The sequence below is a fragment of the Anopheles moucheti genome (genome assembly GCF_943734755.1).
Source record: "Anopheles moucheti chromosome X unlocalized genomic scaffold, idAnoMoucSN_F20_07 X_unloc_34, whole genome shotgun sequence".
NCBI classification, from domain to species: Eukaryota; Metazoa; Arthropoda; class Insecta; order Diptera; family Culicidae; genus Anopheles; species Anopheles moucheti.
In genome coordinates, this window is record NW_026453542.1 from 42,501 (window position 1) to 49,562 (window position 7,062).

The following is a 7,062-nucleotide window of genomic DNA, read 5'->3' on the forward strand; positions in this document are numbered from 1 at the left end:
AGAACGGTCCAGTTCTGGCGGCGCTCGACTGCGCAGCTTGGCCATAACCACTCGATACCCCAACCCAAACACATCGTCCTCGACTCCGTCGATGAGCTCCTGCATGCAGCGCTCTTTGCTGCGCTGGATCTCTCGTTCCAAGGCCCTACGGTCGTCCAGCAAGCGGGCTGAAGCGGCGATACGGTCGTCGGTCTGCGTTGCTGTGCGTAGCCTGGCCTCAGCAGCTTCGCACGCATCTCGCGCCCTCGCGATTTTCGGGTTCCACCAGTATAGCGTCGGAGCCTGCCGGAAATTCGTCTTGTGGATCCTCTCCATCGTTGCGTCGCACGCTTCTGTGAGCCCCCTGATCAGGCCCTCAGGTGTGCTTACATCGTCGAAACGACCGATCCCAAGCGCCAGCTTAAAACAAGCCTGATTGAATTGGCTTGTTTTGTAGCGTGTTCCCGCGTGCCGCGTCATGCCTGCTGTACCGCCGTGCCCGTTGCAGTGTGGCCGATGCTGATGTGCACGTCGGCCGCTGGTCGAAGGCAGTTTAGCGCTGAACAGCACGTAGCTGTGGTCGCTACCGGAGTATCTGCTACTCACACTCCAACTGCCTGGCTCCGCTACGCAGGGACTCGAGAAGCTCACATCGATGACGCTTTCCCGTGCAACACCGTTGCCCTTGAAAGTGGGTGTGTTCCCTCGGTTGAGCGTCCGAAGTCCGAGGTGCTCAACAACACTCAGCAAGTCCTCACCCTTCGCCGTGGTTCTTGAACTGCCCCACTCCTGGTTCCAGGCGTTAAAGTCCCCAGCCAGAACCATGGGATCCTGTCCCGTGAGCGTGAGCTCAACCGCTTCCAGGTAGTCGCCGAGATCCGCTTGTCCGATGTTGGGGGACACATAGCAGCTGGCAAACGTTATCCCGGCTATGGTGGCAACTACCAGCCCAGGCACCGATGAACTCCCCAGTCGTTGGATGGGGTAGCCGCCAGTCGCCACTACCGCTACGCTCTGAGCCTCGTCGACCGCCCACCGCACGCTGTCTCTAGGTGGTTTGTACAGCTCGCACGCTATCACCACCTGCGCTCCGATCTCCCTAGCCGTCTGCAGCATGATGTCCTGCGCTGCACGGCTGCGCCCAAGGTTTATCTGCAAAACCTTCAGACCTTCCGTGTGCAGGACGGGTGTCCTACTCGGTGAGGGCCCTTGCAGACCGCACAACACACCTCCGCTGTGCAGGCTCGGGCCAGGTGGCCCGGTTGGCCGCAGCGGATGCAGTGCGTCGATCGATCCGTCCCGCTCTTGCACTGGTGCCGCAGGTGTCCGTGCTCCAGGCATTTGAAGCACCGTAGCTGGCCCCGCGTCGGTGGTGTCAGTTTCGTCGCCAAGCATGAGGTGTGCAGCACTCGTACTCGCTGTTGGTGCATCAACTCCGCCGCCTTGAGTGTCATCCGAACGTACGCCGTCTGCGTACCGTTCCACGCCTTCACTAGGTGCACAGCGGATTCGCTCACCGACTCCGAACTGGTGGTCGTCACCGCCTTCGCCACATCCAATACCACCGCTAAAGGGTCCACCTCATCAAGGCGGACCTCCACCGTTTCTGTCACCAGGCGGATGGTGGCCGGAGCTGCAGACTGTGCAAAGACCTCCTGCACTCGTTGCAGGATTGCTTCAGCATTGGCGCCGTCCTCCAAGTTCATGACCAGCCGGTCCCGCGTCGTTCGTCGTCCCACTCCAAGCTTGGCCTGGTCTTCGGCCAACGACGGAGCGCTGCGTATCAGCTGATACGCGTCGGTCCAAGACTGACCCTCGCCTGGGGCAACCTCGATGGCGTCCAGCTTCTTCTTCGCCGAATGCTTCGCCGCCGCAGATTGTGGTCGCGGCTTGGCCAGCTGCTGCTGTTGTTGTTGCTGCTGCGACTTCTGCGGTGCTTTACGAGGCCCCACCACCGTCCAAGAACCGCCCTGGGAAGCCTGCGTGCCGGATGTCTCGGCCGCCACGTTAGCATACGTCATCCGCTGCTGCTGCTGTTGTTGTTGCTGCTGTTGCGGTTGCTGCAGGGAGCTCTGCGATGTCGCCTGCTTCGACGGAGGCCGTTGCTGTTGCTGTTTCTGCTGCCTCTGAGGCTGCTGCTGCGCAACAGCTGGCTGCGCCTGCTGCTGCGGTTGCAGAGCTTGGTTACCGCCGCAACCAAGCATCTGTGCCAGCAACTCCTGGTGGCACGCAGTCTCCTTTGCCAGCTCGCCTCTGAGACGCTGCGTCTCTTCATACCACTGGCGGGCCTGGTCCTTATTCCACTGCAGCTCCTGGTGGAATTTCTCTTGCGCCAGCTTAAATTCTTCGCGGGCCAGCTTCCGCTCCTCCCGGGCCATATCTTCGTTGGCCACGGTACGCTGTCGCAGCATCACCAGCTCTTGCTGCAGCTCTTTCACCATGGCCCGAAGCTGCTCGTTGGCGAGGGACATTTCCCCGAGCACCTTTCGCAGTTCGACCATGTCCGGGTTCACCGACTTTGAGGCCAACGCCGAGGCTCTGGTGAGAATGACCTTCGGCTCTACCGCCGAAAGGGATCGCCCCGGCCTTTCCTCTGTCGATTCCGACCGAGGACGCGATGTACGAGTTGTCGCCATTTTAGAGACCCAAGCAGGTCTTAGTGGTCAGGGGGGGTGTTTCCCTGCTTGCAAACGCCTTTCCGAATTTTTGCAGTCGTTCCCAGATTTTTCCCGGCAATTTCCCGCAAAAATCGGGAATTCGAGCAGTTTTGAGCTCGATAAAAACTGTCCGAATCGAGCAGATTCGAGCTGCCGATGACCCCCCACAGCTTCCCAGAATTTTCTGCGTCCTTTTTGGTTTCGAGCAGTTTTCGAGCAGAAACCGTCAATTTGAAAAATTGTCTGTTGGGGACTGCTCGCCTATCAATTTATGTCTGTTGGGTCGTCCCGGGTTGTCACAAAAATGTCAAAAATTATTTTCGCGATTTTCACTATTTTTATGCACGGATCGTATTAAATGCACTAAAACTAGCACAACAGTGCACACCGCAGCAAAATCGGACCAAAACTCGCGAAGTTATTAACGTTTTTGTATATACAACAGTCACTTCCAGAACACGTGCCGCAGCGGTAGCACCATGCGCGTTTTTGCCGTCACTGTTTTTTCCCAATTCTGCACCGATTTTCTTCCGGTTTTCGGCTATTGGCCGATCGGGGACACAGAATCTATCATTTGCCACCTCATCCGGCCCGATTGGACCGGATTTTTGCGCAAACTCACAACACGCACACACTATTGTTGTTGTTGTTGTTCCAAATGTTTGCACAAATTTGCCACTCCGTATTTTACGCTAAATATCGCCGGCAAACACTGTTTATAAGTAAAAAACACTTCACTGGCGTCTATTTATGCGTTTTAAACGCAAACCGCGTTGATTTTCACCAATTTAGCACGGTTTTATTGCCAAAATTGTTCCCCATACAAAATGTATGGGGCAATGTTTTTCACTTTTTTGGCCCACTAATGCACCGATTTTCGTCCGGTTTTCACTAAAGTCACTCTAAACACCCTCTTATAGACTGATTATGAACAAATTCGAGACTTTCCGAGGTAATTTAACGCCACAATTTTTAACTCACTCAGGAGCAAAATACACCACGTCCGAACAGCTCGACTGCTCGAATGTCACACACAGGGATAACTGGCTTGTGGCCGCCAAGCGTTCATAGCGACGTGGCTTTTTGATCCTTCGATGTCGGCTCTTCCTATCATTGTGAAGCAAAATTCACCAAGCGTAGGATTGTTCACCCTTTCAAGGGAACGTGAGCTGGGTTTAGACCGTCGTGAGACAGGTTAGTTTTACCCTACTGGTGTGTGCTGTTTGCCGCTATCTTAACGGAATTCCTGTGCAGTACGAGAGGAACCACAGGTACGGACCACTGGCTCAATACTAGTTCGACCGGACTTTGGTATGACGCTACGTCCGCTGGATTATGCCTGAACGCCTCTAAGGTCGTATCCAATCCGAGCTGATAGCGCTTCTCAAACCCATTAGGTGATCGGAAGCTAGCGGGCTTAACAACCCTCCGAGATCCGTCGGTGCTGCCCCGCGCACACTGACGTCTCATCCCCGCTATAGCACTAGACTGAGCCGCAACGGGCGGGAGCACGCTGCACGTGGAAGTACCTTACCACAGGGAACCCTGGTGGCTGTGTTTCCGTCGACCGTGGATACAACTAGTTTCGACACCTTCGACCGCCCGCAAACGACGGGACTACAGGCTGGGAGCTGCGAGTTGTAGAGATGCGTTCGCATCGATCCTCTCAGGCGACCCATGCTTGCTGGTGCTCGCGTTCACTTTGGGAATGGAGTGTTCGCGAGAGTGATTGTTGTGTTGTGTGTGTACAGTTGGTGCTTGCGTGCACTCCCATAGTGGAGTGTTCGCGAGCTTAAAACGCTAAGTCCCGATTAATACTCTCCTCGCAACATTATGTGCGTGGCTCCACGCCAAGTGGGATTAGCGGTGCGAAACGCGATTGGTAAAGTCGATGGTGATGTGCGTACCAACAGGCGATTTGTTAAGTCAAATGCGATCTGTGGTGCAACAGGCAATGTGTGTTTATTATCAGGTGTTGTTGGAAGTCAATACGATTTGACTTTCAAAAATTTTTCTAAGTCCCGATTTTTTTTCTCGTCGAGTAACTACAATGCACTATTTCTATCGCAGCGGACTTGTTGTTCATGGCCTAAATGATCGCGAACGAACACGTATTCGCAAAAAAATTTTTGTATGAAAAAGTCACCACTTGGGTACCTCCATACAAAAGTACCAAGTTCGGGTCGAGTGGTCGATGGACGTCGAAGGTGAAAATTTTTCATCATCGAAAATTTTTTCCAAAGTTGAAGCAATTGGGCCCTAGAGTATGAAAAGTGAAACCACGGATCGATATGAGAAATAAAAATTTTTGTATGAAAAAGTCACCACTCGGGTACCTCCATACAAAAGTACCAAGTTCGGGTCGAGTGGTCGATGGACGTCGAAGGCGAAAATTTTTCATCATCGAAAATTTTTTCCAAAGTTGAAGCAAATGGGCCCTAGAGTATGAAAAGTGAAACCACGGATCGATTTGAGAAATAAAAATTTTTTGTATGGGAGGGCCCCTGCTAGAACATTTTTCCCAAGTGCGACCATTTTACCCAGTGAGTCAAAAAAAATTTTTTTCACGGTGACTCAAAACATCAATTTTAGACTCCCCTGAGTATGAAAAGTGAAACGAAAATCATTTTTGAGAAGAAAAAATTTTTGTATGGGAGGGCCCCTGCTAGAACATTTTTCCCAAGTGAGTCGATTTTTGGGTCGCGACACAAGCTCGGGTCAAAAAAAATTTTTTTTTCATGGTGACTCAAAACATCAATTTTAGACTCCCCTGAGTATGAAAAGTGAAACGAAAATCATTTTTGAGAAGAAAAAAATTTGTATGGGAGGGCCCCTGCTAGAACATATTTCCCAAGTGCGTCGATTTTGGGTCGCCGACACAAGCTCGGGTCAAAAAAATTTTTTTTTCACGGTGACTCAAAACATCAATTTTAGACTCCCCTGAGTATGAAAAGTGAAACGAAAATCATTTTTGAGAAGAAAAAAATTTTGTATGGGAGGGCCCCTGCTAGAACATTTTTCCCAAGTGCGTCGATTTTGGGTCGCCGACACAAGCTCGGGTCAAAAAAATTTTTTTTTCACGGTGACTCAAAACATCAATTTTAGACTCCCCTGAGTATGAAAAGTGAAACGAAAATCATTTTTGAGAAGAAAAAATTTTTGTATGGGAGGGCCCCTGCTAGAACATTTTTCCCAAGTGCGTCGATTTTGGGTCGCCGACACAAGCTCGGGTCAAAAAAATTTTTTTTTCACGGTGACTCAAAACATCAATTTTAGACTCCCCTGAGTATGAAAAGTGAAACGAAAATCATTTTTGAGAAGAAAAAATTTTTGTATGGGAGGGCCCCTGCTAGAACATTTTTCCCAAGTGCGTCGATTTTTGGGTCGCCGACACTAGCTCGGGTCAAAAAAATTTTTTTTTCTCGGTGACTCAAAACATCAATTTTAGACTCCCCTGAGTATGAAAAGTGAAACGAAAATCATTTTTGAGAAGAAAAAATTTTTGTATGGGAGGGCCCCTGCTAGAACATATTTCCCAAGTGCGTCGATTTTGGGTCGCCGACACAAGCTCGGGTCAAAAAAATTTTTTTTTCACGGTGACTCAAAACATCAATTTTAGACTCCCCTGAGTATGAAAAGTGAAACGAAAATCATTTTTGAGAAGAAAAAAATTTGTATGGGAGGGCCCCTGCTAGAACATTTTTCCCAAGTGCGTCGATTTTGGGTCGCCGACACAAGCTCGGGTCAAAAAAATTTTTTTTTCACGGTGACTCAAAACATCAATTTTAGACTCCCCTGAGTATGAAAAGTGAAACGAAAATCATTTTTGAGAAGAAAAAATTTTTGTATGGGAGGGCCCCTGCTAGAACATTTTTCCCAAGTGCGTCGATTTTTGGGTCGCCGACACTAGCTCGGGTCAAAAAAATTTTTTTTTCTCGGTGACTCAAAACATCAATTTTAGACTCCCCTGAGTATGAAAAGTGAAACGAAAATCATTTTTGAGAAGAAAAAATTTTTGTATGGGAGGGCCCCTGCTAGAACATATTTCCCAAGTGCGTCGATTTTGGGTCGCCGACACAAGCTCGGGTCAAAAAAATTTTTTTTTCACGGTGACTCAAAACATCAATTTTAGACTCCCCTGAGTATGAAAAGTGAAACGAAAATCATTTTTGAGAAGAAAAAATTTTTGTATGGGAGGGCCCCTGCTAGAACATATTTCCCAAGTGCGTCGATTTTGGGTCGCCGACACAAGCTCGGGTCAAAAAAATTTTTTTTTCACGGTGACTCAAAACATCAATTTTAGACTCCCCTGAGTATGAAAAGTGAAACGAAAATCATTTTTGAGAAGAAAAAATTTTTGTATGGGAGGGCCCCTGCTAGAACATTTTTCCCAAGTGCGTCGATTTTGGGTCGCCGACACAAGCTC